The sequence below is a fragment of the Atractosteus spatula genome, chromosome 4 (genome assembly GCF_055471065.1).
Source record: "Atractosteus spatula isolate fAtrSpa1 chromosome 4, fAtrSpa1.hap1, whole genome shotgun sequence".
Classification (NCBI taxonomy): Eukaryota; Metazoa; Chordata; class Actinopteri; order Semionotiformes; family Lepisosteidae; genus Atractosteus; species Atractosteus spatula.
This window is the reverse complement of record NC_142709.1, coordinates 68,018,900-68,032,608: the sequence shown is the minus strand read 5'-3', so window position 1 is coordinate 68,032,608 and position 13,709 is coordinate 68,018,900.

Sequence of the window (13,709 nt, the reverse complement as noted above, 5' to 3'; positions counted from 1 at the left end):
TAAGCCATTCTGTTGTTGATTTACTCCTACTGTATATTTTGGGTCATTGTCATGATAATCAATGTCTCAATGTCTCTATGATAGCAATCTGTCCAGGCCCTGAGGCAGCAAAGCAGCCCCAAACCATGATGCTCCCACCACCAGGGAAAAAAAGCACAGCACACCACCATGCTTCACGGTTGGGATGAGGTTTTTTGTGGTGTGCTGTGCTTTTTTTCCCTCCAAACATAGCGTTGCGTGTTTCTGCCAAAGAGTTCAACTTTTGTCTCATCCGTCCACAGAACATTGTCCCAGAAGCGTTGTGAAACATCCAGGTGGTCTTTTGCAAACTTGAGACGTGCAGCAGTGTTTTTTCTGGAGAGCAGTGGTTTCCTCTGTAGTGTCCTTCCATTAACACCATTCGTGTTCAGTGTTTTTCTGATAGTGGACACATGAAGCAGAGACTTTGGCAAGTTCAAGAGATTTCTGGAGGTCCTTTGCTGTTACCCTGGGGTTCTTTTTCACCTCCTTCAGCATTGTACGCTGCGCTCTTGCCGTGATCTTTGCAGGACGCCAACTCCTAGGGAGAGGAGCAACAGCACTGAATTTCCTCCATTTATAGACAATTTGTCTTACTGTGGAATGATGAACGCTCGGGCCTTTAGAAATGCATTTGTAGCCTTTTCCAGCTTTATGCACCTTTACAATTCTTCTAAGGTCCTCTGATATTTCTTTTGATAAGGAAATGGTTCACATGACCAGCTCTCTTGAGAAGAGCTGACTCTGTCAGTAACTAACCTTTGTGTGCCTTTTTTATAGGGCAGGGCATCTACAATCTCATCTCGTTGATTGGAACACCTGACTCCAGTTAGCTTTTGGAGAAGTCATTAGCCTAGAGGTACACATACTTTTTCCAACCTAGACTGTGAATGTTTAAACGATGTGTTCAATACTGACAAGAAGTACAATTGTTTGTGTGTTATTAGTTTAAGCAGATTGTGTTTGTCTATTATTGTGACTTAGCTGACGATCAGACCACATTTTTATGAGTAATTAATACAGAAATCCAGGTAATTCTAAAGGGTTCATGAACTTTTTCTTGCAACTGTAATATGCCTACCTTCAGTCAAGGGAAAGCATGTAATGCTACTGATCCTATTTAAGAGAAGGGTCAAACATTTTTGACTAAATGGGGATTCCTACAGTAAGTGAGCAAACCTAGATGCTCACTCATTTTTACACTCTTGTTGAGACGGATTTGTTCAACATGAAGATTAGGCTGTTTGGGCTTTCTGTTGTGAGAGTGTTGTTGAATCAGGTGCCCAATGACATCTTCAGACGAAGCTGGGAAAACAAGTTTGGGATGAGCTGGACAAAGATGACTCAACTAAATGGGCTACGGCAATGTATAAAAAGCCAAACAGCATTCTTCACTATTTACTGTTTCAGTACAAGCTACACAGGTTTTGTTTAATGGTTTGACTGATGAAAACACAAACATCTCCAGAATAACAGACTTACCTGGAGATCAGTTGAGAGGCTCAAATTGAAATGCCAGAAGACCTTAACAGATGACAGGTGGTGGCATTCAAAATATACAGTGGTATTTTAGTGTTGCAATTGAGATTGTGGATATAAATGACATACTGTGGTTAGCAGTTCTTGCAAGATCCTGTGACTCAGAGCCATGCCATGGAAGAGTATGATGTCTGGAAGCCAAGCATGGGACAACAACAAGTGAAGGTAGAGTCAAAGTTTGTTCATCATTTTCTGGAAAGAGGAATTGACATCGCAATATTATTTTCCGTAACAATGGATGGTGCCCTTGCTATAATCGGAAAACGGAAGAGATTAGTAAAGATCATTGAGGATCAAACTGGTCAGGTGATGTTAGTTTCATTGTGTTATTCACCAAGAAAATCTTTTTGCTTCATTATGTGATGAGTACAGAGGTGAAGATTGTGCTTCAGGAGATGGACCATACATCTTCAAAAACATAACCTGTTACAAGTCCCTGCTTGTGAAATTTGAGTCTTTGAAGAAAGTAGCATTTTCACTGCTTTTAGCCTTTACACCTACATGCCTCTGTGATATTTGAACATACTGTTTGAAATCTGTTTTTTGTCTGTCCCAGGGCTGGTTAAGGACTGAATACTAAGGTTTGTGTGCTGTTTAAAGTATCTAACTTGCAAACCCAAGATTGGAGATCTCAGCAAGGGCAAGAATTACACTAAGCGGTAAGATCAACAACTTTATTAATGAAGCTGCTAAAATGTAAGTAGGACTATTATTGATGTTTAAAAAAGTACTGTATGAATGGCATACAGATTGGGAAATGGGAGTGAATACGTTTACTCTTGGTAAACCACTTCTGAGATGTTGCCAATTCCAGGTCTAGGTTCAAAGGCTGCAGTATTCAATTGATGTACCTCATCTACTTTGCTAAAAAGTAGTACCAACAACATAATCAAGCAAGTAAATATAATAAGTCTGAAGACAGAAGGGAAAGTCTGACTTCACTGGTGTGTGGGAAAAGGTTAAGGAGCTGTACAAGGCATAGATACTGAAACTGATGTGTCATACACAGGAATTTACATTGATCTATGACAGCTATCTGCTTGAACCACATAAATGTCAAACAATATTGTTCAAGCTTCCGAGAGTTAAGTAGTGGTATAATGAAATTACAGATTTGCCTGTAGCAATACACTATTGCATCACACTTGTGGTTTTACTTTCAGTTTCACCTTTGGCATTTAGAAAAATGTGCCTTCTGTTTTGACAGCCATTCAAATAACTTTCACAAGGACATTATTTTCTTAGTCAAGACTAAGCATATTCCGGTATCTAGTGAATACAGAACACTTCCAATCAAGTTAAAGGATTTTCTTCCAACTATATTGGCAAAGTCATACCTTTTTCCTTTAAAACAAGCTTGCTGTAGCTTAGTATTTATTTAAAAATATCTACATCTGAGTCTTGAAAAAGACAGGAAATGCGTCCTAATTTGAGAAAGGGACATTCTATAACATTAAAACTCTATATGGAAAAAGACCATCATTCTAGTTGTTAAAAAATACCCTTTCATTCATAGTACTTTTACATAGTACAGAACAATTACACTTGAGTGTGTGTACAGAAAAGTAAAATAAGTTAATTTTTACATAAATTAACACTAGTAGTCCTGGTGTTTCACACATACTCTACTAGATGAGTATCTGAACAAATGAATCTGAGCATTTATTACTTGTAATGAACAGACAAGGCACTTGCACAATTAACATTTTATTATCATAGATGTTATAAATACAGTACAAAAATAAATAGTTCAAGTTAAGACACAGGTGAAATGTATGTCTGATGATCTTAACATGTTTCATACACAAGTTAGTGCTTTGCTATTACTATAGGTTTTAATTAAATAATTCAATAAATAACAGATTCCATTTGGAAAAACACACACAAGTATCATCTTATAAATAAACAGCAATGATTTCTTTAGCTTATTTTCCTTGACAGCATATGAAAAATAGATGTAAACCGTTGGGAGCAGTCCTGGCCTGTAGTAAGCAGAGCGACTAAGACATTCTGCTCGACTTAATATAACTGAGAACTCGGCTGATAGTCACAATGCGAACTCGGAATGCCTTCAGAACTTTACAGAGCCTCTCTCTGTTCTCAAAGTTATTCTCCAGAGTTGCAGTCTGGGGGGCTGGGGTAAGGGTGAAAGAGTCCTAGAAGAAAAAGAAGTGAAAATAATTTGATATGGTTCTGCTGTTTTCCAGGGTTTGGATTATAGTTCTCATGGAATGAGTATTGTATGTTCTTTGTCTTCTGCCCTGTGCTGCACTTACAATTTGGAATATCAAAATATTTCCAGATGTATTTTACTATCTATACAAAAACATTTAATTTTTCCAAATACCCAATCGACACATCTGTTTGCTGAATGCTATTAAATATTTAGTTTGTGGGGACTTTAAAGTAATCTCAATCTATGAAACACTGAACACTTGACAAATGCATATAAGACTCATTGGATTATAATAAATTAAACAGTAGTAAAGAATTTGTACACATTTTATAGTCATAGAAGCAGACATCTCAGCAAATTCACTTTCATTGCAAAGTAGGCATGAAAAATTAACTTACGTTTGGTGTGGGAGCTGCTGAGGACAAGCACTGTTGTGTAAAAAAGTAAGAGACAGTTGAGCATCTTAGGTTTTCATTTGTAGATTTTAGGGCAAATTGAAGTAATATACATTACAATTATATCCGTAACACATATTGGTCATGTTTATCAGCTTGCTAATTGATATTAAGTTATTTTATTCATCCATACTCTGTACAAAAGAATATGAAAGACCACACAAGCTACTGCACCATCTTCATAGTTGAAAATGATCAAAATTGTATGTGAATCAGGTACCATGCAGACAAGTCTAAATTGAGACCTTTAGGATAGCTCTCTTTCATGCTGTTGAATAGGAACAGTCATTCCTAATGCAGTAATCAAGCAGGATTTATCAATCACTCTCAGATCATCCTTGTCTAAACTCTTGAAACACTTTTGTTTTACCCTTTAAGCAACTAAGCAGTTTAGATGGAACAAGACATGAAAATCCCCACATGCAGTATCACTCAAGGAACACAGTTGGTCACCTTTGACACAAATGGATCAAAATTCTAAGTGGATTAAAACTCACAGGTCTTCCAAGTCATTACAAATTGATGAGCTAAAGGTGATTTAGAAAACAACCTACATGTACAGTGCACAGTCAACAAGCATCTGCTCTGTACTGTTGAGGTACCTCCTACCACAACGGTACCGCCTACTGTATGTTGGGGGCTGAGGTTCAGCTCAGTGAAACTGTCCTGATCAGACATTTTGTTGTTTGTGCAGTGCTGGCCGATGTGCTGCTTTTCGTTTTCCTTTGCAATTTGGTAAACAAAAACTCCCCCTTCGGAAGGGATATTCCTAGAAGTGTATCTGTCTGGCTTCTGTCTGCCTCTGTGCGTGTTTTTAGGGTGTGTGCTGCTTCCCAATCTTTCCATATCTGATGTTTAGTGTGCTTGAGTATTTTATATTACCTTTATCTCTTTACTATACATCCCAAGGAAGACAAAAGTAGCAACAGTGAAAGATTCTAGAAATTGTGTGATTATGCATATGTACTGTATGAGTATATAGCATATGCGCTTTGCAGTACTGTAGGATCTACTGAAGGACCACACTACAAAACCAGTGGGATTGTCCTCTGTGTGTATACATATGCAGTTTTTTGTTTTATGCAGAAAAAAATCTTCTTACCTCCAGTAGTTCATCTACTCTCTTTATTAGGGTGCCCTCCAGGTTTGCATGTTTGTAACTCAGCAACTCATTCTTGTAATCCCATAAATCTATGCTGATATTCCCCAAGCAGGCAGACTGAAGAAAGAAAAAAAAATACTTTACAGTGAGTATCTAACGAGCTGTAAAACCGACAAGTTAATGAATAGACCGATATCTATTAAGGTTACCTTATTAAATGGTGTTTTCCGATGTCCAGAGCATCCTGTGTTCTGTAACAGAAATAACAGTACAAACTATAAAGATGCACAAAGCTATAAAGATTTACACAAGTTTTAAAGTGTAAAGGATTCTGTTGGTCTATTCTTCTGTGTGGCTAGTAGCAGGTTGTATTTGGGACTACCTCACCTCCTCCAGAACACTATACAGTAGTTCAGTATTTTGTATCCTTGGACTTGAAAGAACACTGCATTTATCTGTTTTTTGTTCCAGCTGAGCTCTTAATCACAGGCTTATTAATTTCAGTTTTCACTTTGGGCCTTATCTGTAAATTTGCTTTCAGCTCTTTAAAGGTTAAGTGGAATTTGAATATAATTGTACCATTTTATGAATTTCAGAAGTGCCCTTATACAAGTACAGTATGTTGATTGAACAGTAACCAGTTCAACTTCTGCAGAAGGCACAAAAATGCTAGCTGTGAAAGTGTCATTCCAACCTGTGTCTATTCAGTGTATACTGATTAACTAGCAAGAGCCTTTCAGACAGCAGACTGTTCCTCCAGTAGTAGTTGGGAATCACTCATTGACGAGCGAGCGCTAGTCCTCGTCTTTTTACACAGCAGGTGCTTTGGGTTTAGTTTGCGAGCTAAACAAATAAAAGCATGTGAGCATTTCAGTTAAAAAAGATAAAAAAACAACGCTTTAACAGATCGGCTGTAAGTCACGAACGCGTTCGTACCTCTTCGGTGTCGGGTTCACAGGCTTTCACCGTCATGCCGTTGGTGATATCCAGCGACAGAATTATTTGAGAGCAGTTGAACCCCTCGTAGTTGTCTTTCTACGTGTGGGGTAATTGAAAAGAGTCGAGAATTAAAATATTGTAAAAAACCAACCCAAAACAAGTAAGACATTCTACAAACCCCTTCCGAAAAGAACTGTCGCACGGTACAGACCTGCCCCAGGGCGTTTGTGACGTTGGCCAGCAGTGTTCTGGAGCGCTCCAGGCAGCTCCTCAGGACGTCAGGGCTGCTGGCTCTGTGCTGCTGTCCTCCGGCGCTCCCCTCGCACACAGCGGCTAAGTGAGTCGAGAGCAGCGCCAGAACCAGCCATGCGCTGAAGCCTGGGAATAAAATCAACGTCGAAAATCAAATACTGTAAATGTGCGTTAGGGTTAGGTCGGCTCTCACAGCGCGGGCTATTTCTTAGACGCGAATCGGTGAAACCCGTTGGAGTCACTGAAGATGCACAGCCGATCTGCCCTTACATCATGATAAACCACAACAGCTTTTTGTGATTAGCCTGATTTGCGTATAATAACTTAACGACTGAATGCAGTGGTAGTATATCTAGATTTTAAAACTACTAGACATGTTGCATACCGCAAAAAAAAAAGGACAGGACATTTAAGACTTCTCAGGAATTCTAAGGAAAAGGAGAATATCCCGGTGTTAAAAACTTTACCACACCTCAGTTATTCTTTAAAAACACTTGTTCACTTATTCTTGGACTATTTTTAAACAGATAACTACTAAACCAAATGTTTTTTTATTCTTAGCCAGTTAAACGAAAGCTGACCGTTTGCCTTCTTTCTTTTTCAACAGTAAAGTGGTAAAAGGTGAAAGAAAACTGTATTTATGAACGGAATAAGTTCTGAACAAATGTAACTCCGGAATAAATATAGTTATATATATATATAAAACACAAAATAATAACCATACTGTAGGTGACTGTCAGTAAGTCAGACCACTGATGTGCGGAAACTGATGTGTAAAGAGATGTTGAAAAAATACTCACAGAAATCGAGCTTCTGCAGAGACATTTTTCCTGTGTTGTGTTCAAATATCTCAGACTTTGCCTCTCCTTCCAAAATCTTGGACGATGCATGTTTGCCTTCTGATCGTTGCGCTTTTAAAGAGTGCTCAGGGATTTCCCTGCAGTAAGTTAAACACAAATTGAAACTATAAAACCATTTTATCCCCGTGTAATTTCCTAATCCGATACCATGTCAATAATTAAGAGCGCACTATCCATTTTTTTTGCATAGTTAACAGGAGTGCCCTCATTTTTTAACTTACCTGTACCTGTGGCGCAATATTAGCTCGTGATTTTTGCGATCTTTGCTTCAAAAGACGTAACAAATACAGGTACATAAGTATTCATAAAATTGCACAGCATTTCTTACATAAAATTGATCGAAAATTGTTAGTTTTAGGCATACTGTTAGGGTAAGGATAAAAGGTTCTGTTAGGATCAGGGTCATCATGAATATAAATGTAACATTTACGTGCGTTGAACGAAATAGCCATACTGTAAATGATTGTGTTAATCCGGTGTAGTTACAGAATCCATGTGAATGCGAATAAACTCATAGGACAGCAATCAGAGAAAACTAGATTGTTTTAAATAAAATTAAAGTTTAACTTTATTAGATTGAAGGTAACACGCTTAATAACTAGCCTGTTTTCTACATGAAGAGATTTAAAAAGCGATCATTTTTTGACCATGTCAACATATCGCATTTCGAATTGCAGCTTATTTACCTAATACAGGGATATTTCAAAACTCTGTAACCAGTCTTTTTGACCCTAAGGTGATGCATATAACTGGTTCGTCTAAATAATAGGTGTTGAAAAAATAACAACGCAGAGAAAGCTCTTATTTTAAAAGGTGCTCTTAACAAATCTCAAACTTTTTTTCTAGGAGTAAACGTTTGCTAAAAGGCTAAACTACGGGCTAAAAACTTCACTCATTATAAAGGCTTAAACTCGTGATCACATTTTTTCATTTTTCATTTAAAATATAAGTAAATCCCTAAAAACCATCAGAGCAGGATCAGATGAACTCCAATAATTTGTTCACAGGGAGAGACTTGTCTATTTAAACTAAACTTTATTGTTATACTGAGCATACCCCTAAAGAAATAATAAAATCCAAGAACAGATAATTATTGATAACCACACAGCATTCTAATAAAGTATCAAGTCAGTGCTTGTCAACAATTTCTATAGTTTGCTTAAACCTTTTTATGTACTTGAGGTGTCTTTATAGTATTATTAGAATAGTAAACTGGAAGAAATCATAGTGTTAGTTATCTAATAAACTTCGAAATAGTAGACTATTTTTTCTGATACTTTTTTTTAGAAAATAACTAAAAATCTGTAATATGCAACTCGTTTGTCACATTATCTGAATGTCTGCTTCAAAAGTAGCGTGTTTTAGTTCTTAACTGGGAAGAATAAATGTTTCCCTTCCTTGGTATTTACAAATGTGATGATGCTGTTACACACCACAAGACAAAATCAGTATTAGAATTAGTAATGTTCTCGCAAGGGGAATTTCTACAGTACACATTTCTATTAATTCAAATGTAAAAAGTGATTTTTTTGTGCCTTATTCTCAATACTCAAATTAAGTGAATGTCTATTTTTCTTTACAAACAACCACAGGATGATGGTAAATGTCCATGTAGTCTGAAGTTAAAATGTTTCTTTTTATTTTCTATACTGTAATAAGATCTAATAAGATATTTTTTGATTGAAACCAGAAAGGTTTTAAATAACCATAGGACAGTATGTCTTGGCATCCAGAGTGATTCTTTAGCCAAAGGTACCAGATGATACTCAGAGCAATCACCTCCTGCTTTTCCTATTTAGCAAGCAGCCTTTTCATGGATTATAATTTGCTAATGCTTTACTAATGTACCAATGTTTTATGAAATGACAAAGATTTGGTGTACTGCTGACTTTTTTCAATTTCATTTGAAATGTAAAGGAATCTGGCTTGTATTCTAGTGAAAACAAACGTGAGTTTGTAATTTAAATCTATGAAGACTTTAAAAAAATATTTATTGTAGACTTCTGTGTGATCCTTTATTATTTTTTTTCAATATTTCCTTTTTTAATGCGTTGAATCACAGGAGAGCCCTGAAAGGGACCGAATACCTTACAGAACATGGTTTTTTAGAAATTTCACAGAGGTTGTAGGTTTTTACTATTGAAAATGCACCTGCAAGAGCGTGGGGAATTGCCCAGAAAAGTGAAAAAGAACACCATAACAGAAAAAAAAGATTTTTTAAAGCAAGCCACATTTGTATTTGCACTCTAACTGGGAACAGCCTGAAGACTTTCTCTTCATGGGCCTCTTCTGTTCCTACTGTACATGCAGCTACAACACATGAAATTCAGATTTTTAATATATTGTTATTCCTGATATATTCTTTCCTATTGTGTGTCTTTGGAAGGTGAATATGTTAACTTTATTTTTACTCATGTAAAAACAACAATGAAGAAAAATATACATACAGAAAGGTCATCCAGAAAAAACAAAAACATTAAGGTCAGTGAGGGCTTGATGTTATGACAAATGAAACCCAAAACAAGTCAAATTGCTTCATGACTATGAATACACTTGCAAAATGTCTTCTTGTGTCATATTTAAAGTGTATAATCTGTCCCTAAATGCTATTCTTGCTAATAAATACTTTTTACAAAAATAGAACAGAGCTAAAAATGACTCCTATCATGAAATGGTAAAATGACATTTCAGTCCCCCTTGACTTCTTTCTGTACATCCTGGAGGGTTTAAATTTTTATTACAAGTATGTCTCAGCCTCAAAAAAGATTAATAACACTGCAATTTATTATGTTATTTTTTATTTCTACTGCTCTCTTACACCTCACATTCAGGCTATCCCCAAGGCTGAGGAACTGTAGTTAATACATTGTCCACCACAAAGTAAACTAACTTCAGTCCCTAGTTAAGATCTTACGAGATCTAAAAATTCAAATAAAAACCTAAAACCAATTTTACAAGCATTCAAGACGCATTTTGGTTTTCTGAATTTTATGATGACAGGAGGTGATTTACCCCATCTAGCTGTTAATCTGGCTGTTAATATTTGATCCAAGCATTTAAAAAAAAAGGGCGGAGTGGTGGCCCTGTGGCTAGGGATCTGCGCCTGTGGCTGGGAGGCTCCCGGTTTGTATCCTGTGGCCGGCAGAGGAATCCAACTCCGTTGGGCCCCTGAGCAAGGCCCTTAACCCCAACTGCTCCAGGGGTGCTGTATAAATGGCTGAGCCTGCGCTCTGACCCCAAGCTTCTCTCTCCCTGTCTATGTGTCTCATGGAGAGCAAGCTGGGGTATGCGAAAAGACAAATTCCTAATGCAAGAAATTGTATGTGGCCAATAACGTGATCTTATCTTATCTTGTTTCACCCAGCTGTTTCTTGAAATAAAAGTCAGGATTCCACAACAAGAAAGGGTAGCTTTTTCCAGGCTCTTGCAACCCTTTGAGTAAAGAAGTGCATGCTGTTCTCTGTTTTAAATGGTCTTACTGTTTGTCATCTGGTTTGTGTATCACATTTGATTCTGAAGAAGTCCATGGAATTGATTTTGGCAGTACCTTTGTGGATGCTGGATACTTTAATTGGGATCCTTCATGTATATGACACAACATTTCCTGGTTTAAATTATGCACTTTTAAATATAAATCCAAGCATTGTTTGCTTGTGCATTGTTTTTAAATGTTTTTTTATAAGTCTTTTTTATAAGCATTTTGAATTTTTTCTAGATCTGAAACTACTTTGCCCACTTATAAAATGTTTGTTGATCTTGCAATTTTGGTATCATCTGAGAACTTGTCTAGTTTATTCACTGTACCAGAATCTAGATCATAGATGTATATAAGGAAGAACGGCAGTCTTAATAAAGTCATCACAATTTGAGTATTCACTACTTATCTGTAACCAACAGCAACTGCAGTAGTTAATCTAAATGCATTTCCTTAAATGCATATTGCCAGCAGTATGGCAATTAACCTTTTATGAGGAACTTTACTGAAAGCCTTAGAAATATACCATATGATATGCTCTGTTTGTATCCTTTACAGCTAGTTCTTGTTCAGAGACATCTAATAAATTAGGCAAGGCAGACCTTCAGTAACCTTTTCTTAACGCATGTTGATTATCGTCTAGAATCCCATTGTCCTATTTTAGTTCTAGTTATCATTTCCATATGCTTATGAGCGATGCGGGTAAGACTTTTTGGCTTAAAATCACTTGATTTTGTTATGGTCTTCTGTCTGGGCACTAAATTAGCCATTCTCTTGTCAATGACCTTTGAAAAAAAACCTATTGAGTTCTTAAATATAAGTGGTAGAACACCATCAGGCCCTGGATATCTGTTTACTTTGCTTTCAGTAACTGTAATGCTCATACCTCTTCTGTGTCAATATTAATGAATGTAGAAGATTATGGTTGCTTAACCTGAGACATATTGTTATTTCTTTCTTGGTAAACGTGAAATATTTGTTGTGGAAATTTTGTGGTTTTCATCATCTAAAGGTTTCCTATTTTTCTTCCTATTTTTATACCTGTGACTCTCTACTGTTCTTTTTCTGTTGTAATACTGAAAAATAACTTTCATTTTAGTCCCCATTGCAACATTCTTTCCTCTTGCTGCCTGCTTAATAGCCTACTTGCACATGCTAGTAATTCATTATACTCATTTACTTTAAGAGCATGCTGGACTTTTTTAACCATTTTGTAGAGTGCTTTCTCTGAACACTGATTGAGGAAACAGTTTGTGCCACTGCTTTTTACCCTCTGTGTTCTGTGTTTCTTTATGCCCAATTTTTGTTGCTGTTTGCCTTTGCTCCTCAGCAACACTAACCATGATCAGAAAGGAAAGCCACTTATACCTGGTAGAGACTTCAACAACTTGAAGCGTGCAGTGGACCATTCCAGCACAGGGCAGAGATGCCAACTAATCTAGGAGACACTGCCAGAGCCTTGACCTGAGAAAAACATGCAAACAGTACCAAAAGCACTGTTTCAATTTAATTACCCCAGTTTCTTAAAATCCTTAAAGTGTTTGTATTAGAACACCACTCTGGTTGCACGGAATGATGCCTTTTAACATGGTGGTTTGTGGTTTTCATGTATTTTGCTTTATCTATGCAGTAAAAACCAAGAAATGAATGGCACAGATTGACCTTTTAAACTTCTTTGAATATATGCTTACTGTATGCCCTGCTCAGAAGCACAACTGACAATAATTCCACCTGATTCTCTCAAGTGTACAGGGGCTGTTGAACTGTATGGTTCTGACAGAATTCATAGAAATAAGGTTTCTAGCTAAAAAACAGGGGAACCCATATCAATGTACTTAAAAGTGAAACTAGGTTAAAAGAGCAGTATTATTATGTACAATCTTTTGTACTGGACCTCAAAATCACATTCAATTTAAAGAACTATGTTAAAAAATCTATATTGTAAAGACGATTGTGAATAAACCCAAATTATTAGGGAAAAATAACTAAGTTTCAAATATATTATTTATCATGAGAAAAATTCAATATCATGCCTTCAAGTAAAAAAAGAGGAAACTGAAATACTATGGGTCCAAGCTGCTTGCTTCAAAGAATTTCACTGGACGGATGCCAGCAATTCACCCAAAACCACACAAAAGACACAGCAGAAGCCAGACAAAGACATTCAATGGAGTAAGTAATGTGAGTGTATGAATACTTTTGTTCATTCTTGAAATCAGTCATTGTATTGCACCCATCCATCAGTAGAATGTCACTTCTCCTAGAAAGGCTAGTGGGAAACTGGGCACAAGGCAGGGCTACATACAGGATGGGTTGTAAATTGATTTCTGGGTGCACAGGGACAATTTAGAGATTCCAGTTAACCTCGCCAGCATGTCTTTGGAAGATGAGAAAGGTCAGCTCCTAGTCTTGCCCAGTTCCACTTTTCTACATAATTTATACTGTCTCGTCTCTTGAGCCTGAGCATCCCTTTGCACAACTGTCTTGCATCTCTCCCATTACCCCATCTTCACCCTTGCAGCAGCTCCCTGGTTCATTCCTAGTGAAACTAAAGGGAGGTTCATTCAGCCTCATCCTTCCGGTCAGGCTGCTGTTACCTCAGCCAGGTGAGTTATGCCAAATAACTTCATTTAGTTTCTATATTGCATTAGACACTGCTTGGAGTACTGATTTACTCAATGCAGCAACAACCCAAAAACAGCATAACAACATCTGAAAGGGAGAGTTATTTAACCAGGCAGCAACATCTATACAAATGAGCAATTTGTATACAGTTAGTATATGTGACTGCACCCTTCATGCATTAAACAAATGTTTTTAAAAAATTATCTTAAGGGGACACTGAAACACAATCACTCTTTTTACTGAAAGAAGAAAGCCCAAGGCATGGAAT